Below are 19,736 nucleotides of genomic sequence, written 5' to 3' on the forward strand. Positions count from 1 at the left end.
ATGATGCCAATGGGGCAATTCATGCATATGCAAGGCCAACTTGGAAGTGCTAATCCAATGCTTTTTAGATAATAGGGCATGCATGCAATGATGGGACAGCCATAGTACTTTGGTGGTGGCCCTGGCTTCCATGCTATGATGGGTGTCAAGGACCGCATAGAGGGATGTATAGCACAACTACTTATGATATACAACAACCAATGCATGTTGTGCAAGGTCCAATGTATCCGGATATAGCAAATAATATACATAATCCCATGTATAACAATGTTGGCATGATGTTGGGACACAAAGTGGCAAGTTTGGCAATGCATATATACATCCCACACTATTTGGGACTCGTGGTATTAATACTAGTCGTGCAAATACTCCATATAGTGCTAGTCATGAGGAAAAATGCAGCTAATGACGCAATAAGAATGTTTCTTAATGCATTTGGTGCTCCTAGCATATTAGATACACGAGGGGCTAGTCAATTGGATGCAATGTTGCATATTAGTTAAGTTCAAATTCCAGCAATGTAAAAGTATAAAGCATTGCAATAAAGCTTCAATATTGTTTCACCTATGAAAGAATGCAATTGGATGGAGGAGAGTGACCTAGCAAATTATCCTCAAAGATGCACTTTACCTTGATGTGTTTCAATTAGAGTCAATTTTGGATCGAGCTCTTTCAAGCCTAGCAAGTCATTGAGAGGTTGCACCTCCGCTCCCCTAGCGATGGACAACTTGAATATCTAGTGGATCTCGAATGTACTTGGTTTGCATCCAAGGTATTGTATGTTGGCAATATTTTTACCATTGGGATCATTTTTCAGTATACTAGTCATTATTTATATCTATATCCTATGGTTTGTATCTAGGCTCTAAAACTATACATTTGCAAGGTTATTGACATGTATGGAATATATGGAATGTACATTTTGATGTAATGTACATTTACAAGGTATATATGGGATACATGGATGGTATGCAATGTACATTTATAAGTGATACGAGAGAAGTACAATGGTATAAGTTACATGTGGTTTGCAATTGAAGTATGCTATCATGTGGTGCATCATCACTATGAGACACTGATCATGTTTAGTTCATGCATTACTTTGTCTTGGTGGTCAAAATCCTATTGGGTTTTGGTATCTAGATACATCCCTTATGGTTCTGATAGTGGTTATAATTCATCTATGTGGATTGTAATTGGTTTAGGTGACTAGAATTTCACATGCAAAGGACAAGAGTATGGTTAAACAATAGATACACATGTTTTTTGTCAGTGGTGCAGGTGACAGCATACAAGAGGGGGCAATACCCTTTCCAGTGGTCCTACGCTATTGGTAACAACTTCCATGGCTGTTTGAGCACGGACAACAATAGTTTTTCAGCCTCTTGCAATGAAACTCTGAAATTTCTCTTTGTACAACATTCTCTCTCATCCTACAACCATCTCTCAAGTTATCTCAGGAAAATCCAGCCATTTGAGTCATCAAAGGTGCAGACATTGGAAAATCAATGCTATAAACCCTAATTTACACCAAAAAATAGAATTTGATTGCCACCTTGGGAAGCATGCCCAGATGGAGGAACTTGGGGAGGGCAAAGGAGAGTATCTTAGCTCAAGGTTTCTTCTGAAGACTTCATCCTCAGCACAAGGCGCAGCAGCGTGGCACAAAAAACGCTGACATTGGGCGACGTGGAGAGTAGCATTGAAGAAAACACAGAAAACGGCGCATATCTGCAGGCGACTTGTTTTGAGCTGGACCATGACCAGTAGAGGGCACAATTGAGGCAACTATCATGGGGCTTAGTTAGCCCCCCCAGTGGGCCATCTCCCTCCAAGAGGGTTTGGAGAAATTCTTCCTCTGTTGGCTGCTATGAGCAAAACCCTAACTGTGGGTTTTTGACAGCCATAGCCAGAAAGCTTCAAGCTTTGCCATTCTCATTTTTTTTCAATTTGTAATCATTAATAGTGATTCTAATCACTGAAGCATATGCTCTGAAGTGTGTTCCTGGTCTGTGAGTAGCTCAAACACTCGGGGGACATCATAAGTTCACCGAGAAGCTAAACATCTCAATCTTGAGATGAGTGCTTCTAAGCACTGAAAAGGCATTTAGTGACATCAATACTATTTCCCTATGAATATTGATATGATTGAAATCTCCTCGAACTCTTCACCAAGTGTCGAGGTCATTAATCCACCTTGCTCAACAAAATGCTCGTATACTAAACCGTGAGGAGGGGAGGAGCCAAAAGTCTAGTCAAAGTTTACCTCATTGAAACCTAGGAAAACAGTAAACTTAAATCAAGGGTTGTTTGCAGAATAGGACCACCAAAACCTTATCTTGAGATATTACATATGTATGATTTCCAACATTTTTCATCTTTACAGTTTTAAAGTTGGTTATCATTTGTAGAGCTATCAATTCTGCTATTTGGTTCGTACTTGGCCACCTGTAAATGACTAGACATGCCATTGCTTAAGGCAATAGGTAAGACCTTCCTATAATAGCCATGGCCTATGCACATATAAGGCCTCAAATTTGCAAGTTCAATGGAAAAGATTTCCATCCCTAGCAAGTCCTGGTAAAATATAAAATGATGAAACAAGACTATTGGCCCTTCGTAAAAGGGACCAAAGTTATTGACCCATCCAATCCCCTTGATGTAGAAGATGATGAAAGAGCTCAAGCCATCATCATACTTCATTTGGATGAATCTTTAATTCGTCATATTGACCAACTCTCCACTGCCAATGAGAAGTGGGATGAGCTTGAAAGGCTCTATGGCGCTACAGGGAAGAACTCCAAGATCTTTCTAAAGATTGAGTTTTTTAGCTTGGAGTATAAATAGGGAGAAGATCTAAGCAAGTTTATTTCACATATGAAGGGGCTCATGGCACAGCTGGCCTCCGTTCAAGCACCAATTCATGATGAAGATGCCATTGCCATCCTTCTGAAGTTTGTGAAGAAGGTCTTTCCAACCCTTGTTACTACCCTTACTAATATGCCGAACCTAACCTTGGCAAGTACTATCCAGTCATACCTGGATGAAGAGAAGAGGAACCATAATGAAGAGACTTCAGCATTTACTTCCCGTGAGCAAGTGTTAGTCCATACAGCTTCTACAAAGTGCTCCTTCTGTCATAAAAAATGACATATTGTAAGTAATTGCTAGAAGAAATATCCCGACAAAATGAAGTGCAATAAATGCAAAAAGATTGGGCATATCACCAATAATTGTCCCACTGTTCCAGAAGTACCTAAGGAATTGGAGGCCAATTTTGCCTCCTAATCCACAAACGATCGACTTTTTTAAGTCTTGTAATACTCTCTACCTATAACCATCTTTTATAGCCTGATTTATAAAGGCATCTCATTGTGGATTAAGGGGAGACATCCTATCATGCTTTATCCATTGCCACCTGGCATTGAAGAGGGGGGGGGGGGGGGGGGGGGGGAGGGGGAAAGGGGGGGCCTGGGTGTGTTGAGAAGTAAGCATGTGAACTCTCCTTATACTGGAGAGAATAAGGGTAGCTAGATGTAAATGAACTAGAGGACAGGGGAGCAAGGGGAAACCCTAACCCTAACTTCTCCAAATGCTATACAAACTGCCTAAAGTACACCCTCACAATAGAGAAGACTGTACTAGTTGTACCTTTGAACGACTTACTAAGCAAGATCTTCTTCTTGTACTTGTTCTCTCTCTCCCTCTTGTGCACACTCTTGTGCTTCCAACTCTGATTTTCCACATATCCAAGCACCACCCATATGCAAGTGTGGTGGGCCTTGAGCGTGACTTTCTACATGCACGAACTAAGTCTGGTAGATTTAAATATTGAAGCTAGTTTGCCTTTCAAGTTCATGATGGGATGTTTGATAAAGAGTCATCTCTTCCCACAGACAGAGTACAATTGCATTTCTAACGTATCCATGGACCTATTCAATTGTCATTGTTGAATGTACTATGGTGGGTCTATCCTGGGTGTTAGGGCTCACAAGCAGAGTACAATGCATTTCTAAGATTGCATTTCTAAGGTGGTGCATTTAATGTTGGTTGACCTAAATTTATGGCCATGTTTAATGTTGGCCAACTGGTTATTTTTGGTGTGTTTCCTAAGCCTATATATTGGCCGCCTCTCCTTCCCTGCACATTTGATTCATTTGAGCACACCGAACCTTGTTAAAGAGGGAGACTAGGAGCACATTGTTGGTTGCCCACAACTCGTGCCTTTGTACACACTCTTGTGCCTTGGTATATGGATTCCATTTCCCAAGTCCATTCTCTTTGATTTCATGCATTCTTGTTCCTCTAATTGCATTCAAATTTCACACTACAGCTACCATCTCTTCCTCTGTAGAACCCACCCAACTACGAAGCATCACTATTTGCTTCTTGTCAACCCTGTACAAACTTGCTGCCTATATGAAGGCACCCTATTTGACACCCCACACTAGTTAATTCACTTCTTGTCACTCTCTCTTTGTTGGAACTTCACTTTTGCTCCAATGCTTTGGGGTAGCCCATTGGGTGATCATGATCATTATTGAATTGCTTTACATGTCCTCATGGCTCTTGTTAAGACTTTGCATTTGTCATTATCAAAGTGCATTACCTTATGATATCATAAACATTGGCTTTCACTCTCTCTCCCTTGCCTCCAAGGCTTTACAGTAGCTCATAGTGTGATCATCATCATTAGTGAATTGCTTTGCTTGTCCTCTTTGCTCTTGTTAAGGCTTGACATTATCTAAGTACATCACCTTGTGACATCATAAACATTGGCTTTCACTCTTTCTTCCGAAGCTCTCTTGAGCCCACCACACTTTCAACAACCCTTCCCTTCAAAACAGTACACTCCATAACATCGGCTCTATACTGGCAAACGTGGACAGCAGCCCTCTGTAACTTGTGAATATCCAAACTAACCAATCTTTACATCTGCTTGGCCATGCCTCACCACGTAATTTGTGAACATCCGACCTAACCCTTTGAATAAGCCCTGCAGGATACCTTTTGCCGCCACTGTATTCACTTCAGCCTCTTTGTTTCTTGCACGGTATCCCCAATCTTCCTTCTCCGCAATTAGCAGGAGGCCATCACTGAGCCCCAACTTCCAGCGAAAGGCAATCAATCATACAGGCCAGGCCAAAAGGATGGCAGCGCAACTTTAAAGGATGGCGAAACGATAATGATCCACAAATACACAGGTTAAAAGCTGGTTCAGCTCCAATCTCTCCACAATCAAAGTTCTCGATCACAATCGGGCAAACGAAAAAATACACAGGCCAAAAGCTGGTTCATCTCCAATCTCTCCACAATCAAAGTGCTCAATCACAATCTGATAAAACAGCCATTCAAAGGAAAGGAGCAAAGAAAATGTTAGCCAAACCTGTATAAGAGTGCGATGGTGCGGCGTAGCCCTTAAAATGTGGAGATGACAGGCAGGGCAGACATTCGAAATGCTGCAAGGTGGAGAAATCCTGCAATTAACCAGATGGAAAGCGAGAAAGAAGCATGCCTGGGAGCATTCGTGCTCCCATATGAAAGTCCTTTTGACTGGTTGGGCGCTAGACTAGAGGCGTTCTCAGCTTCGCGATTCAGGCTTCCATCCAGACCGTTCGATCTCCATAGATCGACGGTTGTAAAACTTTTTAATTCAGCCGATCTTTTTCGTGCTTTTAAAATAGCTCTCTTCGAACTTAAGTTGCTGTTTTTAATTTAGCCGCCTTGTCACTGCCACAAGCATACACGTGGTATTGATAATACGCTTGAAATTAAGGCCCATTACACACTTAGTGTCGGATGCCCATAAGAAGAAATGGTAGGCAATCAGCTTGCAGCCATTGACATGGTAACCTCAGCTCACTTACACTCAAAGCATGGATCGACAATTGTGATAGGGGAGTATAGAATGCACTCTCGCCATGTTTTCCTTGTAAACTGGGCAGGGGAGCTTCTCCCCCCAACTTTGTTCGGCGTTTTCTCCACCAATCACAGCTCACATCAGTCAACTATCTCAAAAAAACAGGTTTGTAGCATCAGGGTCCCTTTACTAAGAAGCCACAATTCCATACATGCATTGAAGGACTGGCTGTTCAACCTGTGTGTAAAGGCTTACTCGCTGGGCTCAATTTGCCCAGTAAAATACCCTGCCCACACCATGGGCAAGGGGTTGGTAGTGTGTAACAAGCTTAAGACAGCTGGCCCAAGTATTGATATTACTAGCGCTCTCTACCTTACGATCCATGCAAGTGTGGATCATTAGGATGCATGTAAGAGATGGCGTTTAACATCTATCTCCCCCCTCCCCTTCAAAAACCTTTCATGCCCGCTAACTATACACAAAACCCTAAACTCACTTTTTGCAATACATAAATAGCACACTGCTCTCTCTCTCTCTCTCTCTCTCTCTCTCTCTCTCTCTCTCTCTCTCTCTCTCTCTGCTTAAATAAAACAAGTTTGTTTTCTCCGTCCCAAGATTCCTCCCATTCCACCCAATTTGAGGCTAAAATGTTCTCACACCACTTTTACAATCGCAACTTGCAATATAAATGCCTTGCTACTTTTGTGTGCAAGATATAATGTATTATGTATTACTATTCTTGCAACATATAGAACACATTTGTTATCTACACACACACACACTCGCAAGATTCTCACATAGAGATATGAATGGCCTTCTATATACACAAACATGTTATCACCTTTATTCTATCATGTGAAACATCAATTTTGAAATTGACAAGTTAGGACATGGGTAGTAACCACTCTCCCTTACATGCACAAAAACAATATATATCCACCATGACAAAAACTCACTTAGTTGATTATCATTTTTTTTCTTTCAATTCTAATAACCTTTATGCAATACCACCTACTTATGAAATTAATTTGAATGTAGAACAATATCTTCAGCTTAAGGATGTTTGCTAGATGCACCAATGTTGATTTGTGACATTAATTTCCATTCATAGGCAAGCTATGCCTCTCTACTTAGACATTGCACCCCATGCCTTAGAGGAACTTTACATTACATATTTGCAATCAATACCACATTTGCTGGACTTACTTGCTTGGCATCACAGGAATCCCAACTGTTTTATTAACTGTTTCTGGCATGTTGCTCTATGTAACAGCCATGTCATCTTTACACAAGCGACATTACAATGAGGCTAGACATGTCTTAGTCAAAATCAACGCCAAATTTCAAAACTTTGAGAGGTAAGCAATAATGACCCTGATATGCTTGCCATGGCCCAACTGCACACCTTCAAATGTGTGTTGCAAAGAAGGCATATCCCAAAACTTGTCATGGGCATAGATTTTCCATTCCTTCAGCCAATATTGGGTTCTAGGTAACAATAGTTGTGACCAATGAGGAGCCCCCCACATAGCCCACATAGCTTTAGACCAATGGGTGCAAAGCAATGTAGCACCTGGAGAGTCTTGCCCCAAAGCTCCACATAAGCTCTCTTCATAATCATTCAAAGTTTTGAGGGTTGTATTAGACATGGTTGCCTCTAGGATTGGGACCGTGGGAGGAGACCCAAGGATGTCCCCTTAGCAAACTCACAAGTGCACTTACTTTCACAAGAGGTGTGGAAAGCAAGCAAGACTACAAGTCACCATATGAGATCGAGCTAGGAAAGATTTGAGGGAGGGAGAACTAGTATTAAGAGGTGAGAAATCCTGCAGAGAGAGAGAATGGACTCTTCTCCTCCCTTCCCCCATCATGTGGATATAGTTAAATAGTCGGCCAAGAGAGAGGGGGGGGAGAGAGTGAGTAAGTGAGTGGAGAGTAAATCTTCTTATGTAAATTTAAAAAAAGTAATCACTCTAAAATTTCTATGAGAGAGAGGGAGTGAGTTCAGTGGGAGAGAGGGGGAGCTCACAGCTTTGAGCATGTTTGCGAGAGAGAGAGAGAGAGAGAGAGAGAGAGAGAGAGAGAGAGAGAGAGAGAGAGAGAGAGAGAGAGAGAGAGAGAGAGAGAGAGAGAGAGAGAGAGAGAGAGAGAGAGAGCGTGTACATGTATTGTATTTTGAGAGAGGCAGTGTCACTAAATGATGCAAATGGAAATATTTTGGACCTTTGAAACAAAGAAGTATTTTAAAAATAAAACTAACTTTTTTTCTTGAGCCTCTTCAAACCCATGCCATATCACCTTCTATTAGGTTTGTTGGTACTTGCCCTAGAAGATGTTAAAATAAGATATAGTATAGATGCTTGAGGTGAAGTTTGCAGATTGTGGCTTTTGGAAATGTGGCAACTGCACTAATTGAGGAGGTACCAGCATGGTCGAACATGATGTTGTCGAAACCAAAAGGTGACTTCACACTAAGACATGTGCAAGCCTAACATGCATACAACCTTGGGTGGGCAAGAGGCAATAGATTGAGGAGATGCCCCTCAAGCAATCGAAGTTAGTTGCGCTTTAAAGACATGCTCTTAGAGGTAATGAGGTGGATATGCTAGAGGTAGATAAGGCACTACAGATTGATCAAGAGATCCACAATGTCTCTTGTAAGGCAAAGACTCTAAAGGGTGCTCGGATGCATAAGGCTTCCATTGCACTCCCCTACGAGAGGATTTGTCACATAGGTATGCTATGCTCATGGCTATAGGAGTCTACTTCTATTTTCTAGATTGTCCTCCTATGGAGGACTTCACTAGATGGTTTGATCCTACATACCAAGGAAGAGATGTTCTCACCTAGTTCTACTTCATTGGCAAAGGGCTCTATCTAGCATTGCTCAAAAACAAGGCTAAGCACGATTGGATGTTTGTGGTAATCTTGTATGCGCCCTCCCTTGGTCTTCGTCCTGCTCCTTGAAGGGGTGTTGCTCCACAAGTGCCTTGTGTCATTGGAGCTTATCAACCTCACCCCTTGGCTTGCTAAAGAAGTTGCTAGGATTGTAGCCACCCTCAATAAGGTGCTATACACCCCTACCTTGGTCACCTCTTAGGGTCTCCTCAAGTCGGCTAGTCAAGTATGGATCCTCTGGGATAGGCATAATGAGCCACTAGAGTTCTTGCAATGCAAGATGCGTATGACATGGAAGTGGTCCTTAGCATTAAGTTTTCTACCTTTGTAAGTTGAATAGTTACTTTGCTCGATCATGCCCTACAAAATTTAATATGGATGCTCCTGATGCAAGCTTAGACACAGTCAATGGCAAAAGAATGGAGTGGATGTGGGAATCAGACCTCTCCTTCACCTCCTAGAAAGGATGGCCTACAAGTGGAAGTCAACTGAACCTGAGAGGGGGCACCTTGAGAACCCCAAGGACCTTGCAACATCCAATGCCGATGTGCAATCGACCAACAATAGAGTGATGCATGCCAACAAGGAGAATGAGAACCCCAAACCCCTCGAGCCTAGGAGCAATAGCAAGAAGAAGACCAACCACAAGCCTTCCATTAAGAAGCTTGCACCAAAACCCTTTGGTGGATTGTAACATCTACGCGCTATTGGAAGGTCACGAAATGTTGGACAAATTGGATACATAGCATGGAGAGGTCTACCCTCTCCCCTAGGATCAAGGGCTACTCATGGAATGTTTGAGCTTGTCCTCGGATCTATGGCATCATCAAAAAATACAAACCACAGGTCCTTGTGTTCCAAGAAAGCAAAATGGATAAGAGGGCATGTGAAGTCTTCTCCATGGATGGCTACGTGAACTTTTTCAATGTGATCACTCGCAACAAAGGTGGTACTCTAATGCTTGTTAGTGTAGTGCTCAACCCCCAATTGTCCTTTGTTGTAAGTGATGGTAGCTGTGCTGGAGCTTAGGTGACTCTTGATAATGAGGATTTTTTGGTAGCCTTGATCTATATATCTAATATCTCAGCTACTAGTACTAGATAATGGGCCTTTCTCTCGTAGTATTTGCAAGGGAAGAATGCCATTGTTTGTGGAGACTAGAATATGATAATTCAAGAGGGTGACTTCTCCCATGGATTGGGTTTCATGACAACTAAAGAGAGAGACTCTTGGTGAGGTTTTGAGCTCACTTGTGAACTTGAGGACTTGGATGTTTTTGCTTCTAGAGGGGGGAGTCTTCAATACACATGGCACAATAGGCACATTGGCCCCATTTGGAGGGGTGGTAGGCTAGATAGGATGTACGCCACTCAAGGTACTTGGTGGTTGGGAGGAGCACTCAAATATCATATTCTAGAGGATATTGTAGCATTGAATCATGTCTCGCTCCTAGCAAGCTTATCTTGCTTGGTAGAAACAATAGCAGGGCCCCCTTTAGATTTAACATTTCCTTTCTTGAAGATAAGAAATTCACTTGAGGCTTGATGAAGCATGGGAGTAGGAGATAGACAACTTCATCATCCTAGATGTTAGATGGCTTAAAGGCCAGGAAGCCATTATCCTAAAGGCTAAGAACTATAGTTGTACCATAACCCAACTTGGTAGGAAGGACACAACAGAGGCACGTGGGTTTAGAGTAGCTATTCTCTATTCATTGGCCTCCTCTCCTAATGATGAGACCCTACATACCACCCTTTAAGTTGTGGAAAAATACATCAAGGCCTAGGACGATGATAGAGTGAGAGCTTTTAAGATCCAACTTAAGGGGCAATTGGAAGTCTTGGATGATGCCCCTAATGCGTTCTATTTCTTGTCCCTCAAGGCTAAGTAGAAGAAGGAAGCAATGACCTACATTGAGAACTAACAAGGTGTTGTGGTCACATCGATGAATTCTTCATTATGTACGATTTCCACGATCATCTTAATGCTATTGTTGACTCCCAACCCTTGACTCCTCCTAACTACCAAAGCAAAGTGGCAGGGTTCCTCAGAGATGTTCTAGCTCCAATTAAAATCGACTAAGCACTACAATTGGATAGGCTCTTCACTAATGATAATGCCTCTCTAACGAAAGGGAGCGACAGATCGAAGGTTGGACTCGAGAGCTATAGCGGGAGAGCAAGAGCAAGAAAGGGAGAGACTAGAAATGGGAACTCCAACAATCACAATGTGTGACCGGGCCTTCCTTTATTCAAACTATCACTAAAAGAATAAAGAATAAAGTGACGGTGACGGGCACCCGCCACCTGTAGTGTGCAGTGGCGGTGACTGTCAGTGTAGTAATACACGGGCGGCTAGGCAGAGGTGCCTTTACCCCCAACAACCTCCCACTTAAAGGCAAATCTGCCCCAGTGAGGAGTGAAAAGAAAAAGAAAAAAGATAGTACAACATGTACACATGTACAACAGGATGAGGAAAGACGTCATCTCATCCCACGCCCATTGACCTCCTGAGGAAGGCAAAGCGCTCTGTAGAGAGGCTTTTCATGAGCAGATCTGCAGGATTCTGGTCAGTTGAGATCTTGACAAGATCAACAGACTTGTCCTCAACAACCCCACGTATGAAGTGATACCTCATCTCAATGTGTTTCGTCTTCGTATGGAAGACCAGATTCTTGGCTAACTGAATAGCACTCATAGAATCCGAATGCAGTGTAGGGATAGCATCAATACCAAGGTCAGCAACTAAATGACCCAACCAAATGGCCTCCTTGCAAGCCTTAGTGGCTGCAACATACTCGGCCTTCGTAGTAGAAAGGGCCGTGCATTTCTGCATCCTGGACATCCAAGAAACATCACCTCCAGCATAGGTGAATACATAGCCGGAAGTGGACTTCCCACTATCTGCATGTCCTGCATAATCAGAGTCAGTGTACCCCATGACTCCTATATCCTGGCTGCCATAGCATATGCACATATCTGCAGTCCCCTTCAGGTACCTCATGATACCCTTCACGACATCCTAATGCTTCTTGCCAGGTGTAGCCATATAGCGTGCCACAACACCAACTGCAAAGGCAATATCTGGATGAGTGGCTATCATGGCATACATAAGACTGCCCATTGCGGATGCATAGAAAATCTTGGCCATCTCGGCCCTTTGCTCATCTATATGCGGACAATCAACCTGTGATACCTTCACATAAGAAGGCAATGGACAACCAATAGGCTTTACGTCTTGCATGCGGAAGCGCTCAAGGACTTTATGAATGTACTCCCTCTGTGACAAGTAGAGGAGTCCATGATGCATGTCACATCTAATGAGCATACCAAGTATGTGAGCGGCCTGTCCCAGATCTTTCATCTCAAAACTCTTCTTGAGTTGAGCCTTAAGAGCATCTAGTTCATCATGAGCTTTCCCTGCTATCAGCATATCATCCACATAGAGTACCAAAATCAATAAATAACCATCACGGGCTTTCTTCATGTAAAGACATGGATCCATAACACTCCGGCTGTAGCCCTGCGACTGCATAAAGGCATCAAACTTATGATACCACTCCCTAGGTGCCTGTTTCAAGCCATAAAGACTTTTCTTCAATTTGCACACTAGGTGCTGCCTGCCAGGTTCTGCAAAGCCCTTAGGCTGCTCCATATAAATCTCATCATGCAAGTCCCCATGTAAGAAAGCCGTCTTGACATCCATCTAGTATAAATCCAAGTCAAGCTGAGCAACCAAAGCTAAGACTATGTGTAGGGTGGTCATCTTAACCACAGGAGAAAAGACCTTGTCAAAGTCCACACCATGCTCCTGCTTAAAACCCTTTGCTGCCAATCTAGCCTTGTATGCCGACTTGGGTGTCCAGGGGTACTTTTTAGCTTGTACACCTACTTGCATGGCAAAGCCTTCTTGCCTGTAGGCAAAGAAACCAAATCCCAAGTGTCATTCTTATGTAGGGAGTCTATCTCAGACTGCATAGCCCTCTCCCAGGAGTGACTGTCACCCCTGCATATAGCCTCATCATAGGTGAAAGGCTCTTCTCCATCTGTAACCAAGACATAATGCATCAAGGGCTGAAATCTATCAGGGGCAGGCTCTGTTGCTTGCCCAGCTGCCTGTCCAACACCCTGACCATGAGCATCTGCTGCAGCTGTAGGCTGTCCAATTGGCTGTGCAGGAGCTCTCGGCTCCTCCTGAAATATGACCCTGCGGATCTCAACAACTCTCTCAGGCTGCCTATGCATTTTGTCTTCATGGAAGACTACATCATGACTGCGTATGACTTTCTATGCCTGTGGATCCTAGAGACGGTAACCCATCTCGCCTGCATCCCCATAACCAAGGAAAATGCATTTGACACTCTTGGGATCCAGCTTACTTCTCTTGTCCCTGGGCACATGGCAAAATGCCTCACATCCAAAGACACGAAGATGCGCATAAGAGGGAGGTTTTTCAGTCCATACCTCCTCTGCAACCTGGAAATCCAAACCACTAGAGGGTGATCTATTTATGACATGCACATCTGTGCTAACTGCCTCAATCCAAAAGCTCTGTGTGGTAGGCCTGCATGGTTAAGCATACTGCGTACACGCTCTTGGATGGTTCTATTCATTCCCTCAGCCAAACCATTTTGGGGGGATGTAGGGGGCGGTCAACTGACGCTTAATACCCCTCTCATCACATAACTGCTCAAAAGCACGTGAGACATACTCACCCCCATTATCTGTCCTTAGGCATTTTAGCCTATACCCAGACTGGTTCTCAACCAATGCAAGCCATCTCTAAAATGCAACCAAGACATCAGATTTCAGCTTAATGGGATAAGCCCAAACTTTCCGTGAAAAATCATCTATGAATGTAACAAAATACTTTGCACTACCCATAGACTGACAAGGCATGGGCCCACAGACATCCGAATGTACCAATGCCAAGGGCTCACTCATGCGTGGTCTACCAGACTTCTTATGCGTAGACCTAGTCTACCTGCCATAAAGACAATGCTCACATGAATCAAAACATGCATAATCAAGGGGCGGTAAGTACTCCAAACCAGAAAGCATTTTCATTCCCTTCAAAGACATATGGCCCAAACGGGCATGCCAAAGAGATACATGTGGGATAGAACCCACAGACAAAACATGATCAAGAGAACAAGTTGCTACAATCAAGGGGTAGAGACTGCCAGCCTTGGCACCTCTCGCAATCACAAGTCTGCCACGAGTGATCTTCCATGCAGAGTCTCCAAAACATACATGATATCCTACATCATCAAGCTGTCCAGCTGACATGAGACTGCATGTCAAAGCAGGTACATGATGTACATCCTATATAACAAAATTGCTGCCAGAAGGAAACTGCAGCCTAACATCACCAATGCCCACAATATCAAGAGAGCTGTCATCACCCAAGCGCATAGAACCCAAAACAGTACGGTATGAATGAAACCACTCTCGGCAAGGTGTCACATGAAAGGACACACCTGAGTCCAAGAGCCAACACTGTGCATACATAGAGTGTATCTCTGTCATTTGCAAAGCACTAGAAGAAGCTGCTAGGATATAATCATCATCATCAACATTCTCAGGGTGCATAACATTGATCTCTTCAATTTTAACACTAGACTTTGCAGGTACTATGCTGCGATCAGAAGACTTATCCTGCACTTTGTCTTTCCCCTTATCTTTGTGCCTTTCATTGAGCAATTCATTGCATTGTGGCCTAATATGGCCCTTTTTCCCACAATGGTGACAAGTAACATCTTTATTCTTGCCATGGGATTTGCTAGGTGACTTCCCACGAGACTTGAACCGAGATTTCTGAGAATCTCGTCCATGGCCACTACCACTGCCATGCTTTCCATATCCATCATTCCTATCTGTAACTGTCATAGCATGAGACACACGAGAGGCATCCAAATTCTTACGGTTAACCTCTTCCTGCAAAAGAGCACTCTCAACATCAGATAATTTCAAGGTAGCAGTAGAGGCACATAATGCAGTGCGGAATACATCCCATGACTCATTAAGAGTACCAAGCAAGAAAAGAGGAGTGACATCCTCTGCAAAAGTGATATCCTGCGAAGTCAAGTTCTTGAGTATAGCATGGAATTGGCTCAAGTGAGCAGACATAGTCACATTCTCTTTCATGCGCAGATCCATAAGCTGCTTTAGCCAATACATCTGACTTGCTGGACTTTTCTTGTCATAGAGATTTTTTATCTTTTCCCACAACTGCCATGCACTCTGTTCTTCCTCAAAGACATTATAGTGAACCTATTCTGTGAGAGACAATACAATAGTGGACTTGCATAACTCATCAAGCTCAAGCCATTCCTCATCTAGCATAGTTGCAGGTGGATGCTCGCTTAACCTCAAAGGTTTGATCTACGATTTCTGCACCAACACCTGCCAAATCTGGCTCTTCTAATAAGAGTAATTCGTACCATCAAGCTTAGTGATGTTGAAAATAGCATGATCAGTGGATGAACTCGCCATAATGCAGGCTGGAAGACTCTAGATAGTTCAAAATTGCTTGCTATTTACTGCAGAAAATGACAAAAAAATCACCAAAATCGAGAAAAAATGGTGAAGAAAGTGGAATTCCTGCACATGTTGGGAGCTAGTGGTCATTGGCATCAAGTGGGTCTAGAAGGTTAAATACAAGGCTGATGAAACCTTAGAAAAGTATGAAGCCAGACTTGTTGCACATGGATTTTCATAGGTTGAAGGATTTGATTTTCAAGATTCATTTGCTCCAACTACCAAAATAACCCCTATTTGCATAGTACTTGCACTGGCCATCCACAATACATGGCCAATTTACCAAGTGGATGTTAAATCAGCATTCTTGAATGGTGACTTCAAGGAGGAGGTGTTCATGGTTCAGTCGCCCCCCTTTCTAAGAACAAAGTGTGTAAGCTAAAGAAGACATTGTAAGGGTTGAAACAAGCCCCTAAAGCATGGAACCAACTGATAGATAAGTTCTTTTTAAGATTAAACTTCAAAGATATGCCTCAAATGCTAACTTCTATGTTTACATGGGTGGTGCAACGTCTCTAGTTATTGTCCTATATGTGGATGACCTTCTTATTACATGTAACTATGAAGATATGATCAACCAAACTCGAAAGGCTTTGAGCTTCAAGTTTGAAATGATGGACTTGGGCTTGTTGCAATATTGTTTAGGGATTGAAGTTTGGCAAGAGCAAGAAAAGATCTTCATCTCTCAGAAGAAGTATGCATGGGAGATCTTGAAAGCATTTGGTATGACTAAGTACAAGGAGATAGCTATACCTATGGAGGTCAATGCAAAGTTATCCATTGAGGATACATAAGCTATAGTAGACATTGGGAAGTATGGTTGGCAAATTGATCTACTTGTGCAACACTAGATCAAATATTAGTTTGGATGTTGGAGTTTTGAGCATGTTCTCAAACAAACTCCATGAGAGGCATTGGAAGGTTGGGATGTAAGTGCTTAAACACTTGAAGGGAACTCTTGACTATGGTATTACATACAGTTTTGGTACTATTGTTGTGGGGTACTATGAGTTAGATTGGGTAGGAGACAGTGATTCCAAAAAGTCAGTTTTTGGTTATTGTTTTTCTTTAGGTTCACAAATTTTCTATTAGATCACTAAGAAGCAACCAAAAGTGGCATTGTCTTCTACCAAAGTAGAGTACAAGGTAGCCAGTTTTACTGCATGTGAAGTAGTATGGTTAAGGAGGATCTTATGGCATATGGGAGTTTAGGATGAAGATTTGACTATGCTAAGGTGTGACAATCAGAATTGCATCTCCATTGCTAAAATCCAGTGTTTCATGCATGCACAAAACATATAGAGATCCAGTATCACTATGTGCATGATTTGATTGAGGATGGGATAATAGAGCTGGCCAACTGAGGAGAATGGAGCAAGTATCTTCATCAAAGCACTATCGAAGGATCTGGTTCAAGTTCATCTTTAAAGAATTGGCATTGGCTTAAGGAGTTAGTTCACCTACTGTGGGTGGACATTGAGGGGGGGTGTTAGATATGCTCAATACCCTACCCTCGTAAGGTGCCACCAATAATTCATGGTGCTCAAAGCTGTAAGGCCCCTATTATAAGGAGAAGCCATGTGTGAGCCTGGACATTGGTGGGTCCTGACTCGTATGTTAGATGAGGTCTATGTGACTAGATGGTCAAAACTTGACCATTGTGTGTCTAGCCTTTGGGTTAAATAGAGTAGTTAAAGTTGGTAGCAACTTGAGGCATACCACATCGAATTGCAGGGTAAGGAAGTTATCAAGGATCTCTATTTTGTGTCCAAGGGCTACGGAAGTAGCCCTTGGATAGGGGTAGGGAATATTCCCTAATCAACTAATGGAGGTGCACATGGAAGGTCAATAGATGCATATGCACATGGAAGGTCAATAGACACATGTGCACATGGAAGGTCAACAAAGATAAGTGCATATGGAAGGTCATCCATCATGACCCCCTTCACAAGTTATAAAAGTTAGACCCCTTCACATCTTTCATGATATATCCTTTCACCCAATTAGAGTCATTCTAGCTAGCCTTAAGCTATTCACCTATCTTTTGTCTAGATTGCCATCTAAGCTTCACATTGGAAGTGCACGGTGGACAAAGCCATCTTTGTATTAGCTTGTTTGGAATTAACGAATTTTTTTGTTCTCCTCTTATTTGTTGCGTACTCTCTTCCTCTATCCCTTGCTCAAATTCTATTCACTGTACCATGTAATTTTTACATGATAGTCCTAAAGTATCCTCACATACATCACTATCAAAATATGGTAACATGAATTAATCTACTTGGGTTCCAAAAAATATAATGGTGATGTGAGTATAGTTTCAAGGTGATCATGCATGTTGAGGTGTTTAGACATCTTTGATGCCATTTAGGTATTAAAATGTTTGTAAAAGAATGCTTTAACTAGCTTAAGGATAAACTCTTATCAAAGATTTTAAGGTGGTCAGCTTCCCATTTCAAAATTTTAGGTGATTTCAAGGCGGTCAGCTTCCTAGTTCAAATTTTTAGGCAAGTTAATTGTGCATACTTCTTTTACATTCTTTGTTGCAATTTTCAATTTTAGTAAAGCTTTAGACGATTTTGTAGGGGTTTCTTGAGAAATAATTTAGAAAATTTATATGCAATTTTAGTAATGAGCAACAAGCAATATCTTGGGATCTAGTGACCAATTGTGCATACTTCTTTTACATTCTTTGTTGCAATTTTCAATTTTAGTAAAGCTTTAGACAATTTTGTAGGGGTTTCTTGAGAAATACTTTAGAAAATTTATATGCAATTTTAGTAATGAGCAACAAGCAATATCTTGGGATCTAGTGACCATGAAGAAGAAGAATGAAGGTTTAGGTTAGAGAAGGTCAGTGATAACACACATATTCTCTCCTTCTCCTTATTGAGAATGTTGACTCAATCACGACCATAGGCAACACTGATGATATATTCACTTTTGTGTGCATTATCTAGGGAGGGGTTTGGTTAGATGTTAATTGGAAAGACCTATTTTTTAGAGGTATCCCCATCAAAATTCTAGACTCAAATGTTGCCCAAGTTTTCGTCAAGACATGAAGTCTGATCAAGGAATCTTTTCATAAAAAATGCTTGCAAATATGGGTGGATATTTGGAATGATCAAGTGCAAGATTGTTGGGATTTGGATAGGATTGCATGTCAATTTTGGTTGATTGATAAGGAGGTATATGGATGAGTAGAGTCTTGTACATGAAGAAAGGTAATTGGTCGACTACAATGTGACCAAAAGATCCTCCTATTAAATGTGTTGTTGTTCATACAATAAATATTTTGTAGATGTGTAGAAAGATGAGACACTCCATCAAGCCTAGCAATTCTCACTTTCTCGAGGTGTGGTTGAAGTGGAGACAGTTCTTTCCCTTGTCTAAGATGAGGACTTAAAAGAGGAGGATCATGAGAGTATGGTCAAATACACCATGTACTAAACATACTTTTATCCTATGGAAACTTGTCATGGCTAACTTCCAGATGAAAAATAGAATAGTGACAAAAAGGATAGATGCTTCTCCTCTTTGTTCTCTTTGTGAGAGGGAGGAAGAGTCCAGTATGAATATTTTTGGATTTCCTTAAGATTATGCAAGTTTGGATGGCCACCACAGGTGGATAAATTGGCAAGACTTAGTGGGAAGTTGCATGAGAATTGCTTTGTTTAGGACCCTTGGCCTAGAATGAATAAATAAATTCTCAAAATATGAAATGCTATCACATCTATGACTATTAAGTTTATTTGTAAGTGGAGAAACTCTACAAATTTTAGGGGGTTGTTTGACTTTTATAAGCTAGTTGACAAAATTTCTAAGGTGAATGAGGATATCCTCGTAGTTCTTAGAGGTCTACAAAATAAAATTCGAGGTAGATTGTAGGAGATTATCTAGAGTTTAGGGTGGTGTGATGCCCACTTTCTATTAGGCATTGTTGGAGTCTTGTGAATAAAGTGAACATGGTGTGACATGCCCTTTGCCTCCATACTAAAAATATATCTACCTTCACATTGAAATTCTAGCCAAGTTTTGGTTGTGGAACCACCTTGATTTTTGGTTCTCAATTATGTTATGGACTTATTTGTCTGATATATTTATGCACTATATACTTACTACATTAAGAGGGGTTTTGCATAAAGAAATTAAATTGTGCCCTTTGCATTCAATGCAACAAAAGAAGTTTTTTTTTTTGTAATGTGATTTGTATTAAGAAAAGGAAAAAGAAGTTACAACATCTATTGATACAGCATGCTTAGGCCACAGTACTCAATTTCTTGTGGAATAACCTAAAGATCTAGTGTCTGCTCCCAAGAGCATTGTGCATAGATATACATTCACTCTTAAGGAAGCCTTGGAGACTGTCAGGTTTAGGGGCATCCTTGTTGTCAAAAACTAGTCTATTCCACCTGTCCTAGATAAACCCGAGTGTTACAACT

At 41.8% G+C, this 19,736-nt stretch overlaps 1 protein-coding gene across 3 annotated transcripts in view; it reads right to left on the reverse strand.

Annotated features, from left to right (window-relative positions):
* The window catches only part of LOC148024741 (uncharacterized), a 42,005-nt gene extending 36,442 nt beyond the window's left edge, over nucleotides 1-5,563 (reverse strand). For 2 of the 3 annotated variants that reach the window (XR_015693345.1, XM_087694398.1), the window contains exon 1: nucleotides 5,387-5,563. The gene's annotated coding sequence lies outside the window, so the exon portion shown is untranslated. The remainder of the gene's footprint in view (nucleotides 1-5,386) is intronic. The other variant, XM_087694397.1, reaches the window with a different exon arrangement.
* Nucleotides 5,564-19,736: the final 14,173 nt, after the last annotated feature.

Source organism: Lygodium microphyllum, chromosome 15 (assembly GCF_053477565.2).
Source record: "Lygodium microphyllum isolate KBCC chromosome 15, Lygodium_microphyllum_v1.1.10, whole genome shotgun sequence".
NCBI lineage: Eukaryota > Viridiplantae > Streptophyta > Polypodiopsida > Schizaeales > Lygodiaceae > Lygodium > Lygodium microphyllum.